Source organism: Piliocolobus tephrosceles, chromosome 2, assembly GCF_002776525.5.
Source record: "Piliocolobus tephrosceles isolate RC106 chromosome 2, ASM277652v3, whole genome shotgun sequence".
NCBI classification, from domain to species: Eukaryota; Metazoa; Chordata; class Mammalia; order Primates; family Cercopithecidae; genus Piliocolobus; species Piliocolobus tephrosceles.
In genome coordinates, this window is record NC_045435.1 from 140,862,225 (window position 1) to 140,879,894 (window position 17,670).

Here is a 17,670-nt window from a genome sequence, read left to right on the forward strand (position 1 = left end):
ATGTTCGCAGGTTTCAGGGATTAGGACAGTTGCCTCTTTGGGGCCATTTTTCTGCCCGCCATAACCATTGGCCAGATGAGAAGAGGAGAGGGCAATCAGGAGGCGTGGAGTGTTGACAGGACCTCACTGGTCAGAGGAGAGTCCTTACAGATGGGAAGGCTTTCCACGATGTGGAGAGGAAGGCTAAACAGCATGAGAAAAGGCATAGCAGATAAAGTGAGCCTGGCATGAGCACGCTGGGTGGCAGGGAGACGGGTCTAATTTGAAGAAAAGAGGTGTGAGTTGGAAAATTATGGAAACTGTGCAAAAGTTGAGTTCAATTCTTCTTCAACCATGAAATGTGGGGGGTAGTGCCTTCTTTTTAACAAGCAACATTTCAGTATAATTTGTGGATGATCTGTGCTGGAAATTAGGAATGGATTAGCTAAGCTAAAATTCTATCACACAGCTTTTTTTTTTCTTTTCTTTTTCTGACTGGCATCTTTCTGTCTGCCTTTCCTGATTCCTTTAACCCTTTTTTGCTTTTGTTCTTTCAAATTGAGTTTTAGCTTTGTAGCAGACACTGTCAGTATCCCCAATGCACCCTTTCTTCCACCCTGCATCTGTTTATCTTCAAAATGCCCCCAATTTTTTTTTCTAACATCTTTTTCTGGCCCCAAAGATTACTTTGTGCACCTGCCAGGTGGTCAAAAATTTTGAAGGATTCACCACTCCTCCACTTCACAGCAGCTCTCTCCCAATGACTGAGGGGAGTTGACATATAAATTCTATTTCTGTTTTACCCCTTCATTGGGATAACTGAAGCATGTGTCCTACACTGGCTCCCTGAGTTACTCAGCAACTCCTGCTCCAGTTGCCAACAGTAGTAACTTGACTGATATTGAACCCTCTGCTGGCTCCTTCCCTTCCTTGTCTCACTTCCCTAGTCCCCTACAGGTGTTTGTTGCAATTGACTCCCAGGTGAACTAGTTGCTCTGTGGATCCATATCACAGGGGGCATGAATTATGTCTTTGGGGAGACATACAAAACAGGCTTTCATCAACCCCCAATTCAACCCCTCTAAAGGGTTAAAAGAAGTCAAGGGGGAAAGTGTTCACTAGGAAAATGTAAGAGAAGAGTTATGTGTAAACAGGAAGGGGTAAAAAACGTGATAGAAGGGACTATTGCATGTAAAATGGTTCCAATTAGTAATATCCTGGAAAATAAATCTTGGTCCATTGTCAGGGGCAGAGTATAGTATAGGAAATATAGTCTGTAGAATCCCTGGGAAGAAAGATCCAGCCAGGAAGACTGGGTCCCTGTAGTAGACATGTTTGCAGTTCTTAACCAGCCCCAGTAACCTTGCAATCTGAGTGTTAGCAAGAGGGTCAGTTGAGACCTGACTTGCCCATGATTCAGATAGTCCAACCCTATTATGGAAGGACATGGTGCCAGAAAGTCCAGTTTCCTGTGAAACTGATCACCTAGGGAACACCTTGAGGAAGATCCAACATGAGTGCCCCCCTCTCAGATACTGGAAATGTCTTTTTTTTTTCTTCACAGGGATTTTGGGAAATATTGCCCTGGCAAATACACAATTGACAATTTCCTCAACCCCTGGAAGAATCCCCTGAACTAAGGCTTATTCCACACGCCTCTCCTTTTATTGGTTAAAGATCAAGCGATTTATTATCAAGCAATGTATTGCTGTTTGAACAGAAACTCAAAATTACCTTTTGAATTTGTTGACGTCAGTTTTAGATAAATATTCAGGGTCTGGAAAAGAATGCTGACTTCTTTGTTATACGTTGGTTATAATTCTTATTTCTCTTATCATTTGCTTTTAATAAGACTGGATTAAATTGAATGTTTAAACGAATTAGAGGAAATTTGGGACCTTTTGACAAACTCCTTTTACATATAATGAACTTTAAGAGGTGAAGTAAGAGAAAAGATTGGAGAGATTCTGAGAAAAGTGTTGGTGGGTGCTGGGAAGTAGGAATGAATACTACTGATGAGCAGGCTGAGGCCTCTCTAGAGGGCTTTGCTCTTCACTCTGATGAATGTAAGCTAATAGTGATCAACTGAATATTTTTGAACATGGGACTGATGCGGTCACTATGATGAATAAAGGCCCTCTAAATCTTTTATTTTCTTCCATGATTTCTTTGTCATTCGGACAGATCATACAGGATAGATTAGGTTGAACCATATGAGACTAGGTTTTACCATTTTTGTAGGCTAACCAGTCAAATATTGCAATTTCATGTGATTTCACCTAATGTCTTCTAAACAAAGTAACTAGAACTGGCTCAGATCTTCTAGTTGTGAAATGGACTCTAGAATATTTTCTTCTGCCTCTCCATTGGCAACTGCAGAAGCCTGTCAGTTGGACGATGGGCAACACCCAGGGTGGGAGCCCCCCGGGACTATGAATATTATCACATCCTTGCCTCCTGCCTGGTGGAGTCAGTTTTCAGGCCAACATTAGAGGACCCCTGCTGGGCTGGCGCCTGTTCCAAAGTCAGCTTCTCAGTGGGAGGAAGTGCCAGCATGTGGAGCTATCTTTTTCTAACTTCCAAGAAAGAGGAAGGGCAGCTGGCATCTTCATAAGACTGTTGTTATTCTGTGGAGTCACCTAGAGATGTCACAAGCTTTTCCCTGGCAATCACACAACCAGATGGCCTATGGTGAGCCCCTGTGAGAAAGGAAATAGACTGATCTGTCAAATACTTTATGGAAGTGTGAGAAAAGGAGGAGAGAGGAGGATAGATGGAAAGAGGGAAAGGGGAGAAGAGAAAGCATGGCGGGGGAGTGCTCAGTATTGAGAGATAATTGAAATTGAAGCTTAGAAACAGAAAACTACTTTTCTAGACGTATGCCTCCATGCAAGTCTTCCATGGGGAAATTGAGGGTTGCAAAATGTCCAAATCCCAAACAAGAAATATAATCTGTTAAAACATTTACTTATTTTTTTTTGTTCTGTGGATTTATTGTTATTTAAAAAATCCTAAAAATGTCTAAAATGTGTCACCTGGATTGAAAAAACTAAAATAGTATTTAATCAATGGTTGAGCAATAATTTAGAAAGATCATCGCACTTCTGAACTAGTTTTCACTCTCTAGCTAGCTGTATAGCTTTGTGCCCCTCTCCCATTTTCTCCCTTTCTGGCCTCAGTTATTTTAATCAGCTACGTGACCTAGTCATGTAGGCTAATTGTTGAAGGCAGTAGGGTCTGAGAAAAAGCTGAATGGGCAGAACTTTGACCTCTTACCCCATCTCACTTGGATCATGTCAGTGCCAGAAACTTTGACTCCTTTAAAAAAAAGTTGTCTATCTTTCCACTTAATAAAGCTAGAGTTCTTTCAATGAAGCCCTTCCCTGTCCTGTGTGCAGTTCACCTAAGAAAAACCTCCAGACTTCTCCATAGAGGTTTCCAAGAACCTCTATCAGATTGCTTACTTAAGATTCCATGAACCACTATCGTACCTCCTTCAGTCAAGACTTGTCATCATTGATGGTAAAAAACAGAAAATAAGTGTGTCTGCTAATAAAAGACATTTTCTTTTTTTCTCCCTGATAGCATCTTGATAGATATGGCCTGATTCAGTATTTGAATGTAATGGTTGGCTTGAAAATAAGACTTCAGACAAAAATAAAGGAGACTGATGGAAATACATCATCAGTGCACAAAATCCAAGGCATCTGGTAGAATTCTATTACCCGTTTTTCCACTTGGGGAGAAAGATTAGTTTCTGCTGCTTTCTCTAAGTGCAGCAGAGGGAAGGTTGTGGTTTTGGTTGAGAAAGCACTCTTATTATCCACCTCTATTTTTAGAAGTTTTAGACATCTATCTTATTGACTTAAGTTTATAATTTAGACCTGTAACCTTTAGAAAAAATAGGCCCTCCCCCTTGAAATTTCTCATGCATGCTTTTAGTCCAGAGGAGAACTTTTTTGAAAATGTAGCAAAACTTTCCTTATCATCAGGGTTATAGAGATACTAAAAGAGAAAAGAGTGCTATTTTATCCATAATGTCCTGGGATACTCCCTAGATTCCCACTCCCTACCTGGAAGTCTTGGTATTCCTGAGGATCTGTGGGTTACTAAGGATTCACAGTATATAAATTCAAGAGCTGGAGAAGTTCTGAGTAGTACGTACTGAACATTCACTCATCCAACTGATATTACTTCCTGTCTATTTTCTGTTTAGAGGTCATATTTGGAGTATATATGGTGGGGGTCGGAGGTGCTTATGTGAGACATTACAGAGATGGGCTCTTTGGAACAACTGAGGGTAGCTTTAGTAGATGCTGCTGGCCCCATAGAGTGTTGCACTCCTCCTTTCGCTGCTCTAGGTATTACCTGATAATAACTTGCTGTGGTCTGAAGTTTGTGTCCCCTCAAAATTTATAGGTTCAGATGTAATTACCAAGTGTAGTAGTATTAAGAGGTGGTGTCTTTGGGAGGTGATTAGGTCATGAGAGCCCCACCCTCATGAATGGGAGTGGTATCCTCATAACGGAAGCCTGAGGGAGTTTGTTTGCCCTTTACTCCATGTGCAGATGCAGCAAGAAGGTGCCATCTATGAGGAATGGGCCCTCAACAAACATAAAACCTGATGGCATGTTTATGTTGGACTTCCTGGTCTTCAGAACTGTGAGCAATGCATTTCTGTTGTTAAAAAATTTACCCAGTCTATGGTATTTTGTTATAGCAGCCTGAACAGACTAAGACAGGGCTGAAAGCTGAACCCTTCTACAGAGACTTGTCCTCTACCATGAGACCTATATTTCTAGGAGGTGCTGAAAGGTATGCTCTCCTCCTGAGGAGTAGCCACAGCTGACAACTGACTGAAATAGGGCACAAAAGCCCAAACCCATTTCCTCAAGATGAGACAACTCATGGTGTTGCTCATTCTGCAGAGTTTCTTGTATTCAGGCTGAGACTGAGTTTCTCGTTCAGTTTCTTCACCTGCCCTATCCTGCTCCTCTTACTCTCTTATGGCTTGTTTTCTTCTGGGGGCACTAAATCACCTGCATAAGAATCCCCATCTTAGGTTCTTCTAGAGAACCTGATTTAAGATAGTAATATTTGTTTTGTCAATTAATGTTGGCTTTGTTCTATATACAGTGTATATTCATTGTTGAACATAAGAAAATCTAATAAATAAGAACAAAATAAGTAGCTCTGGACTCTAGAAGTGGCCTTTGTTGACCTTGGCAAATATTCTTTTATGCAGAAATATTCATGTAGTAACCATTACATCGATGACCCTGAGTAGACTATATCTCCCACATTTATGCCCTTGTTTAGTCCTTTCCCATTTTGTCTTTCGCTTTGGCCATGTGATTTGTTTTTATCAATGGGATCCCAGCAAACATTATGCAAGAAGAGGCATGGCGAGAGCTTGCATATCAGGGTTTGTATTGACTTTACTTTCTTATTTTCTGTATATTTGATGCTCTGGTATTTGGGGATGTGATCCTGGAGAGAATGTCCATTCCAGGGCTAGCTAATTCCTAGAAATAGCAAATGAGTCCCCTGTGAGAGTACCTTTGATATACAAACCAACTAGCCCAGAGCCCGGACCCTCAATCATCTTCTTTATCTCTCACACACCAATCCAATATTCCTTCTATCCTAAATCACCCCAGGGTCAGGTATCAGACAGCTAGCAAGCACCCCTATAGCCCAGAGCCCTCTGAAATGATTAAAACTTTCTAGTCTTAAGCTTACTCAGCATACCTACCCGGCCCCTTCCATTCCTTCTCGTGAAAACTCCAACAAAAGGTCTCAGTCATTCCAGTCCTTCTCCCACTTCTGCTTCCTAACTGACTTTAGTGCTTCCCTCCGTGGACCAGCACATCAGGCCATGCCTCCTGTTTCTACGGGTCTGTGCTTATGAAATTCCTCCTTTGTGGCAGCCATTTCCTTGTCTGCTTTACCATATCTGATTAAAACAAATCCTGGGTACATATTTAGAGCAGAGTTTATTTTCTTCGAACATTCCCTCTTTAAAGCTAGTCCCCATGCATAAAGAATTTGGAGTAACTGTCCTGAATGATGAGTGAGACTCTAGAGAATGAGGAGCCCCCTGGAAGGCTCTACACCAGAGCTCCGAGCTGAGTGCAGGTGCATGAGGAATCTCAGCTGTACTACATTGGGCAGAGCTTCTGTTTAGAGCACAGTCAACCCACAGAATTGTGAGAAATAATGTCATTGTTGTTTTAAGTCACTGAGGTTTGGACTTGTTATGCAGTAGAAGATTATTGAAACAATGTAGCAGGAAAGGAACCTTTTGGTGCCAGGTCTGCCTTTCATTCCGCAGGTAGGCAGCATATCTCCCTCCGTGCAGGTAGGCAGCATATCTCCCTCCGCACTACCCTGTCTTTCCAGGGAAGGAAAGCTTCTCATTTCATTGATAACATTCTACGGCATTCATAGGCCCATGTTTCCCACTGGGCCAGGTTGCTGTATTTAAAAGGTGGCTCCCAGGTAGTTTACTTTCGTTGGCTCTCCTCATTCCATGCAGTGAGATCAACAAGCCAGGGCCCAACTCTCCTCTCTCTGTATGAAAGGCTAAACAGAACTTTTGGTTTTGGCTGTGGTGATATGGCAGAGGTCCCACTTAGGGTCCCAGTTCACCTTTAACTGTCTTGATGGACATTTCAGGCAGTGATCCAGTTAATAAACTGGTACTCTGTTTACTATTTGGATTTGTTTCTTGTATTGCTCTACTTTGGGAATGCTAAGAAATAGGAAAACTTAGCAGGGCAAAAGCCAGGGATTCCTGAGTTTTCTGACCCCAAATACCGAATACCATCAAAACCTCTCCACATTTTTACCTTTTACACTTTACATCTACCAAAATAAACTCATAATTTCTGTAACCTTCTTTTTCACAACCAATATGCTGCAACTATATCTTTATGTCTATGAAAAATCTTCAGTGTAATTTTCAATGGCAAATGGCATTCCATTATATAGATATAGAGTGATTCATTTAACTGATATGATTTTTAAAATTTAAGTTCTGTTTCTTTTTCACTATTATAAAAAGTACTGTGCTGAATATTCTTAAAGCTGAATACTTATGCACATTCTTAAATATTTTCTTAGGATACATTCATGGAAGTAGAATTTTGAATCAAAAGGATATGTGAATTTTTAAAGCATTTAAAAAATGTTGCCAACCCTACCCCCACCACCAGCCACCACTACGAAAGACTGGTACACATTGTACTCTTAGCAGTGGATGAGTATGACCATTTTCTATCATCCTCACCATCATTGATATTTTTATTTTTATCATTTTTATAAGAAAGATGCTATCTCAATGTTTTAATTTCTATTTATTTGATTACAAATGAGGCTAAATAGTTTTTATAGGTTTATTTGTCATTTTGCTTCTTAATCTGTGACATGACTATTCAAAAAATATTTTAAAATATTTTAATTTCCATGTAGTGTCATTTATCTAGAGAACTACATCCAATTGGCTATCAGTTTTGTGAATTATGGGAGAAATATGGACAACTCTTATTTGACCTGGTTGGAAGCAGAAAATAAATGTCTAAGTACATTTGTAGAACACATACTTGACTTGATGGTGGAAATCCAATGTGAATAAGCCACAGTTCCTATACTCAAGTCCTCTGCAGTCTAGGAAGGAAAAATACTTAATGACATTTTTAAATTTAAAAACTATTATTTTATTTTGATAAGAACACTTAACATGAAATCTCCCCCCTAACCAAAGTTTAACTGTATAATACATTATTGTTGACGATAGATACGATGTTGTACAGAATATCTCCAGAGTTTACTTATTTTGCTTGACTGAAACTTTATTCTGATTTATTAGTAACTCTCTATTTCCTCCTCTCCCTAGAATGTTGTTCTTTAAATTCCATTTTGATTCAAGACACGACTAGGGTTTAATACATAATTTTCCAATTGCTTGGAGAAGTACTAGACCTAGAAAAATACCAGAAAAAAAGTATTGATTTGGTCCCAGAATTGCCACAAGAGTATTGTGAACACCTGAGGCACTTTTTCACAACTTTCTGCACCCAGCTTGCATGATTCAGTTCTTTGGATCTAGGCCTTTGTTTCCAAGTATGGAAAGACCTCTCCATTGGGATTTGTAGTATACGCAGTAGATCCTAAAACTTTTTTTTTCTTAGCTCTTCCTACAGCAGGAGCTAAGAAGCCATACTGAGCACAATCTCTGAGCTGCTTTCACCTTTCCTTCTTTCGTGTAATCTCTTCCTTCTTAGTCTTTTAGACAGCTCTATTTTCAGCTTTGCATCTGCAGAGTGAACCAGAGAATATCTCTGGAGGCCAGCAGTCATGTTCAATTGTGTGTGAGCAAGGACTAATTGTACATTTGAACATTGTTCTCATGGGGCATTTGCTTCTCATTTTAATAATAAAGCTTGCAGTGATTATAACTACTCTACAAAGGCAAATTTCATTCAGATTGCCCCTCAAATAAACATCATGGTACTAACAGTAGTTTAGTATGCTTTAGATAAGGATTTTGAAAAAAAAATCTTGTCTTCTCTGTCATTCCTTTGTGTCTGCAAGAAATAAGAATACAACATGGAAACCAAAGTGTACTGAGTTAGTTTTCTGATGGTATCAATAAGGGACCTTTTGTGGGTAGGTGTGCTTGGCATTTGTGACAACTCTCTGAATACCTCCAATAACTCTAATTTGAAGCTCATGATTTCTTATGGCTCTCCTGTCCACAGATTTATTTAAAGCTCTTTGTTTTTAGCTCACACCAAATTTCTGGTAATAAATTAGTTATGTTCCCCCTTTCATATTTCAATTTAATTTAATGTTTTCTTAAATTATTCACTAATAACGTTGTTTCTTCTTTTTAAAGAACTTTTATTTTTCATGAACAGGAAGTATCTCTTACTTCAATTTCTTATTTCTCTTCTGAAAAGCAGTCCACTCCTTGCCAAATGAATGTAAGTTCTGAGGATTGGTAGGTATCTTTCTTGGAAGCTCTTCTCAGCCAAGTAGAAAGTCTCTCGTGGGACCCAGTTTTATAGTTCTCTTCTCTACATTTAGTATGAGGCTCTCAGAAGCAAACTTTGGAACTTATTTTTTTGCAGCTCTGCTTGAGCAAAGCGGCTGGTCTTACCAGAGGATGCAGTTCAAACACAATAATTTTTGAAGACTTTTCAGGCTTTCAAACTCCTTCCCATCTTTTGACTTCTAAAGAGCTACATCTGGGCTCTGAAAGTAGTTCAGAACAGTGCCTGAAAAAGAACAGCTTTAATAGTCAAAAGGGAAAAATATGTAGGGGACAAGTTAAAGAATGGGTAAAATCTTCATGTTTTTGCTATTTAACCCATATAAACTAATGAGAATGCATTGTCAACATGTCACGTTTATCCTCTTGGTGTAGGCCCTCTTATTGTTGCAGCTTCCTTCATGAAAATAGTCGCGAGGGCTTAGAGGAGATTGCCTCTACCTGCTAACTCTGGAACAGGACACTGCCTTCCCCTGAAGACATTGTATACCACGATTGCCTTCTCTTCCAACTCCACATTTCAAAATGTGCCTAGTAGACCTTTCAGGTGTTCTGAATGCTATTCTTGGAAGAATCATAATGGATGCTAAAAGTAAACAAATTGTCTCTAAAAGAATCAAGTAAAGAGCTTGTAACAAAAGCCAAAGCCATCACCATTACCGTTTTTGAGTCATTACTATGTGTTAAGTCCTGTGTTTATTAAGACTATTACATCCATTGACTCATATAATCAACCCACCCAAATGCTAGAAGATTGGGGAGTTTTATTATTCTAGTTTTATAGAAGGGGAAATGGAAGCTTAGTAAGATCAATAAACCTTTTGGCCAAAGATCTACACTGATAAGTAGTAGAGCCAGAATTTAAATTCAGATTAGACTAACTTCAAACTGCATACTCTGCATACTGATGTTTTCACCATGCTAAGAGCTAAGGATCATAGAATTTTATAATTGGAGGGAAACTCTTCTACCTCTCTCATTTTACAAGTGGGAGACCTGAGACCTGGTCTGGTTCTGGTGAGGGAACTCTTCTGGATGCAGACTTTTAACTTCTAGTTTTGACCTCACATTGCACTAGCATGAGAGAGTGCGCTAGTACTCTGGTCTCTTCTTATAAAGGCACTAATCTCATTCATGAAGGTTCCACTGTTATGACCTAAATGTCTCCCAAAGGTTCCACCTGCTAATGCTATCACATTGGTGATTATATTTCAACATATAAATGTTGGAGGCACACAAACATTCAGTTCATAACAGAGATCTACTCACAGCATGGCGGGGTTTGCTTCTTTCAAGCCAGCAGAAGAAAATCTCACTTCAGTCTGCTGTATGTAACATGGCACGATCATGGGAGTGATACTTCATCACCTTTGGCATGGTCTCTTGATGAGAAGCTAGCCAATATTCATTCAAAGGGTTTTCTTCAAGGGCATAACTTGTTTAGGGTCATGTTAGAATTCTGCTTTCCCAAGACAGAAGAAAGGTTCAGAGATGATGAATGTAGCAGATGATACCAAACTGAAAGTTACAGAATACTCATAAAGGTGTGCATTCAGGAATTACCTGGTGTCATGGGTCTTAGCTGGGGCTGAACATTAGCATCACCCAAGAAACTTTAAACAAATAGCCCCATCCCTGGAGAGTCTGATTTAATTAGTCTAGGTTAAGACCTGGGCATCACATTAAAAAACAATCTCCCCACATAACTCAAATACATCCAGGGTTGAGAAACCTGATCTAGTCCAACTACCTTGTTTTTTAGATAAGGAAGTTGAAGGAGAAGAGGGAGTGTTCTAAGAAAACAAACTCTGTTCTAAAAACCAGGTAGGTTATGTCATCTTGAAATACATGCATCCAGCTTGAAATATGTTGCAGGAGTATGGTAAGACCCAGTTGTTTTAGCTAAGGTCAGGTCTTCCTAGCATTGGACAAACATATGTAACCTTGTAGAGGTTGTCCAATTTGCCATGTGATCCTTTATGGTCAAAAAAATCTCTAAATTTTAGGTTTGACCAAAGTTATGTTAAATTCTCTCCTTTGATATATAGTCAACTTCTTATTACCAATATGATTTTCCCAGATTGAGTTTTCCAGATTTAGGAGAAAAGTATTTTCCATTGTGGCTTAAACCACATATTATTTGATCCTTATATAGGTTGCTATTTATTTTCCTGACATGGATGAAATGAGAACATGAACTGTATCATTTAGAAGGGTGGTCGAACTCTTTTGGTAAAACATAATAAATCTGAAAGGATAAACTAAACCACCTCTTGGGCCAATGGGTCCTGATCTAATGATCAGTAGATAAGGCCTTTTTGGGGGTTTGGCCATGCGTTAAAAAAAGGAGTTCTTTACTTTTCCATGCCATTCACTCAGTCTCTACTACTATAGAATCCCAGTTGGTAGAGGAATAAATATATTCCAATCAAAGCAGAAATTTGCATATTTAGCCCTGTGTATTAGTCAAGGTTCTCTAGAGGAACAGAACTTATATATATGTGTGTGTGTGTAGATATATGTATATACACACACACATATATATATATAGTCATTTATTACATAGTATTAACTCACACAATCAGTCCCACAATAGGCCATCTGCAAGCTGAGGAGAAAGGAAGCCAGTCCAAGTCCAAAAGCTGAAGAACTTGGAGTCCGATGTTTGAGGGCAGGAAGCATCCACCATGGGAGAAAGATGTAGGCTGGGATGCTAAGCCAGTCTAGCCTTTTCATGTTTTTCTGCCTGCTTCACATTCTTGTGGCATTGGAGGCTGATTAGATGGTGCCCATCCAGATTAAAGGTGGGTGTGCCTTTCCCAGCCCACTGACTCAAATGTGAATATCCTTTGGCAACACCCTCACAGACATACCCAGGGTCAATACTTTGCATCCTTCAATCCAATCAAGTTGATGCTCAGTATTAACCATAACACTCTGCTTCCCACTTGGCTTAGGCAAGCCATATTTCCATTTTGAAGAGATAGTAGGGATACCAAAGCCCTAAACATGAGATTCCCTTGGCTCCCAAACTTGTCAGGGACAATCTCGAATAGCTGCTCTTTTACTTTACCAACAAAGTATTTCTGTATGTTTTATCAAAGATAATGGGAGCCCCTGAGAATCTGGCACTAGCTTCTGATTATTCCAGCCCAGTGATGTGGAAGGATCTCGACTGGGCACTTTGGCATTTCCTCACCAGACTAGCCTAATACTGAAAGTCACAACCTAGAACAGATGATAACACAAGGTTTTCCAGATACTAACAATGAGGACAAGCTATCTATAAAAGATTCTCTTGAAAAGTTCAAGGATGTGATCATGCATTTGAGATGCACATAACCATATTGAGTTTAATTTAGAATGAAGAAGAGTGTGTTAACTCATTTTGATTAAAAACTCCTCTAGAAGAGCTGAAAAATGTCTGCAATATCTATAGAGAACTAAATATACAGTTAAATACCACATAATCATGATAGTCACCTTGGAAAGACTACATAAATTCCCGGGAGCCTAAGGCCCATAGTAATTAATGCTCCTGCAATTTATGCAGGGCTTTTTTTTTTTTTTTTTTTTTTTTTAATGATAACTTGCTCTCCCCTTCATTAGCAGAAATAGTTACCTGTTACTAAGAAATGCAGTGACTGAGAAATACAGCCCTAACTCCAAAGAGAAACACAGCAGCCTCTTCCTGAGTCTGAGGAGGAAGCAGTTTTTAAAACCAGCTCTCTGGCCTGATGTAGGGTACTAAACATTGCAGGCTGAGAGATGTTTCTCAGAAGATTGAACAATCGTATTAACTCTATAATCTTTCTTCTTGTCTTTCTTGTAATTAGCACTGTCCTTGGTGTCTTACCTTATGAATTTCAGAATGCAAAAGACTTGGGTGGGGCCAGGTATGGTGGCTCATGCCTGTAATCCTAGCACTTTGGGAGGGCAAGGCCGGTGGATTACCTGAGGTCAGGAGTTTGAGACCAGCCTGGCCAACATGGTGAAACTCCATCTCTACTAAAAATACAAAAATTAGCTGGGGGTGGTGGCAGGCACCTGTAATCCCATCTTGCAGGCAGATGGCTTTTTTTGTTATTTAAAACACACATACACACATTCATTCTTTATTCTCACTGAAAGAGTATGGGGTGAGGAAGAGGACGGATTGTTCTAAATCTTTTCAAATATTTATTAAATGAATTTCTGATTAGCACACACATTGTGCATAGTAAGTTTCCAAGGAGCATCTGCAAATGTAGCTAAGTTTAACATTCTTTTCCTATGATATTTCTATAGAGGTGGAGCAATTGGATAGTCATGGAGACAAGCACTAGACTGTGTGCCCTGGTCCTGGATACAGTTTGTATCAAGAGAAAAGATGAATAACTATTTGGCAGGTGGCTTAAAATAAATTACAGCATCTATCCCCCCTTAATTCACTTTTCGTATATATCTTCTTTTGTGGAAGAACTGAACTTATATCTCTGTGATAGTACTTAGAAGCATAAGATGCAGGATTCTATGAGAAAATTGAGTCTGGAGGAGTGATGCAATTTGATCAATGTCATACAACGGTCAAATATAGGTTAGAACCTTGCTATTCAAGGTATAGATGCAGATCATGTGTTGAACAGACTGATAGAAATGCAAAATGTTAGACCCCACCCCAGACATACTACATCAGAAATTTATATATTAACAAGTCTCGCTTGTGCAGATTCATATGCACCTAAAGTGTGAGACATATGCTAATTTTGAAGCTATAATTGTTTCCACTAGATCATTGTATTATGTGTGATGTTTTGGGCTGCAAGTAATAGCATCAAACAGGAATAGCATACATAAATAGGACTATTATTGTTTCCTATAACATGAAGTCAGGAAAAGCTGTTCTCATGATTGATTTTATCGATGACTAAAATTCATTATCACCCTTCCATTTCATTGTTTGCAATGTTTTGGCTTTATTGCCTCACTGATACAAAATAGCTGCTATAATGCATACAGTTGAGTCTGAAGACAAGAATAATTGGATGAAGGGAGAGGGTAGAAGAGGAAGCCAAAAGACCTCTTCTCACATATTCATGTTATAGCCTGTTGCAAAATCTTTCTCAGAAAATATCCCAGGGCATACATTCCCTTGGGTCTTCTTGGCCAAGTTTTGGCCACATGGTCATACTCTAGCTGGAAGAGAGATTCAAAAACCCCAGCAGGTTTTACAGTGGGAGTTGGCCACTGCCAGTGAGGAAGACAGTGAGGGATGCCTGGGTAAGTAACGTACAGTGTCTGCCTCATCATGCTGCCTTAAAGATATCCTGGTATAAATAACTATAGAACACGAGAGATCTTCTATGTTGTTATTCCTTTTTATTCCTCCCCCCTTTTTTATGCATGGGAAAACTGGAATCCTAAGAGTTAAAGGGCTTCCCCTTAGTTAGAGGTTTAGTTAGATCAGAGGATTAGATAGAAGTCGGCACTCATTACTCATGGTCTGCTACTGTGGCGGACACTGTAGTTACAAAGTAGTTAAGTGTAGACACTTGAGTTACAAAAGTTTTCTAACTAGACATTATTAACAGCCCCCATTCCTTTATCTTCCTCTACTGAAGTGGTTGAAAAGCTAAAATATTCCTAGATTTGTTGTGGTCATGTGAAAACCTCTGGCTTAATAGTATATATTAAGGCAGATGTCACTGTGGGGAGCTTCCCCTTTTTCATACAAAGCCAAGACTTCAAAAGGAGAAGGCTTTTGGTGCTTCCCCCTTTTTCTGACCTGGAATGTCAATGTGATGACTGAAGGAGGAGTAGCTATATTGCAACCTCATACTTGAAAGCCAGGCACTAAAGTTGGTGGTCTTGAAAAGATAGAGGGAAACAGAATCTTTCATGAAATGTAAGACCCTTGTAATGATTTTGTTCTGTCAATTTTTGGACTTATATATTAAATAATTAAGAGCCTTAATTATTTAAGTCATATTAATTAGATTTATAACTACATGCTGCATAATGTAATCTAAACTGGTACAGCTATATCTCAAATATGTCTCTCAGGGAAAACAAATTTTCCCAGAATACTTTGTGGAGGGGACTATTACGTCAGAACAATTTTAATGCAACAGTCATCGTCAGAAAAATTACTATGATCACTTTTTTTTTCATTTATGTAACCTACAGATGCAGGAGACAGAATGGAAGTATGAAGCAGGGAACTGTTCCAGAAGAGTTTTGATGTTCTTGGAGCAGCAGGTACACAATTTCGTTTTTCTGCGGAATTTTCTGTTTGACATTTTTATCTTGTTGACTAATCACTTACTCTATGCTGAAGCAGTGGAATTCCTCCATCTTCAAATAGATTAGAAAGTGATGCTGTGAGTAATCCAAACCTGAGGGGTCCTGTCCACAGGTTTTTCTCCTTGGCCATTGTCTAGTCTTTCGATATTCTCTTCATTTTCTCTCATGCTGGTCTCTGCAGTTCTGCAGAGAGTGGACACAATTATTATTTTCTTCCAAATCTGTGTAAGGAACAAACTAAAACCTTACTTTCTAATGAAAGTAGGTCAGGTTTCTGGGAAATGGAGTCCCTTTGTTTTGACTAGCAATGGAAATAGGATCTGGGGGACAACTGTACTACTCTTCATAGCAGAAGCAGAAAAATTTGGAGCCAGAAGGGAATATGTGAAGAAGGCAGTAAGGAGGTAGGAAAGGGAGGGAAGGGAAGAGAGAAGCCAACAAGATAATAAGATATTTCATGAGATTATCCCTTTGTATCAAATGGCATTTTCCAAAAATAATCACAAACATGTGTCCTGTCCCACATTCTCTTTTAAAACTTAGCTATTCCCCCATCAAGAGGATATAGCCTATCTCTTCTCCTTAAAACTGACTGTAACACTGTGACTTCCTTGACAAATAACAATGTGGTGGAGGTGACTCCTAGGCTAGGTTAGAATAGGCAATATGTCTTCTGCCCAACTCTCCCTCAGGATGCTTTTGTGGGGACTCTGAGCTGCCATGTATGAAGTCTGGCCATCCTGAAAAGATCCTGGCTTAGAAAAGATCCTGTGGAGAAATCATAAAGAGAATGACAGATGACCTGAGGAGATCCAGCTCTCTGGTCCCCAACTATTTGGGTCTTCCCAGCCCAGGTTAGACACATGAATGAGGAAGCCTTTGTGACTCCAGTCCCAGTCTCTGTAACTGCTTGAAAGAGACTGAATGAGAACCACCCGGCTGAGCCCAGCCTCAGTCAACCTGCTGACCAGGAAGTGTTATAATAGTAATAACAATAATAGAAATAAGTGATTGCAATGGTTTTAAAGCACTAAATTTTGGGGTAATTTATTTCAGGTAGGCCTTTTTTTTTTTTTTTTTTTTAAACATAGCAATGGATAACTGGAACATCTTCCTTGTGATTCTCAAATTTTCAGTAAAGTTTCATATACTCAAGAAATGCTTGCTATAAGTGGGTATATATGTAAGGTAGAGACAGGACTACATATTTTGCCTTGAAGTTGATGAATGTCATTAGGATAGTGCAGAGATGACATACTCACATATAGGAACAGAAGGAAGAGGGGGGCAAGAAGAAATTTGGTGTGGCCAGGTGTGGTGGCTCATACCTGTAATCCCAGCACTTTGGAAGGCTGAGGCGTGTGGATCACCTGAGGTCAGGAGTTCGAGACCAGCCTGATCAACATGGAGAAACTCTGTCTCTACTTAAAAAAAAAAAACAAAAAACAAAAAACAAAATTAGCCAGGTGTGGTGGTGCATGCCTGTAATTCCTGCTACTCGAGGCTGAGCTGGGAGTATCACTTGAACCTGGGAGGTGGAGGTTGCAGTGAGCAAAGACCATGCCATTGCACTCCAGCCTGGGCAACAAGAATGAAATTCTGTCTCAAAAAAAAAAAAAAAAAAAAAAAAAAAAGAAAGAAAGAAAAGAAAGAAAGAAAAGGAAGGAAAGGAAGGAAGAAATCTGGTGCAAAAATTGTGTGGAAAGTATTATCCTCTTACAGGCCTTTGGGGATTCAACCAAAGGGCAAGGTCTACCTAGTCAACATCTGGATTATATTCCATGGCATTGCCTATGAATTTCAACTGCGGAGTGGCATGGGATTTACTTTATGTTTCTCAGTTCATCTGCATGATTAAAAGCTGCTTCTCTAGAGGTTCTTCTGGTTTGTTACAATACTAAATGAGAGCAAGATCATTTGAAATTCTGGGTCAAGAGGATAGCCTCTTGAAATGTATTGATCTGGGGTGAATAAATCAGCTAGTTGAATTTTAATCTCCAAGATGAAGCTTAAAGGAAGGGCTTCTTATGAGCAGGTACCTTCCATATATAGCTATAACTTAATACTTACTATTTAGGTATATTATTTAATCACCAGCGCAACTATAATAAAAGGTTTTAGGTGTTATAATCTGTAAGCTATACTCTATAATAGCACAAATATAACATATATAATGTATAATCTATATTAAATATGACATTATATATTATATATCTACACTTTAAATGCACATAGAAATCTGTGAAATTAACTTATTTTTAATTTTAATTTTTCTATTACTTGGATGATTACCCTGTGAAAAGTTTAAATTAACACTTAAACATATGTAGAGATATGTGCTAAAAGTGTCTTGC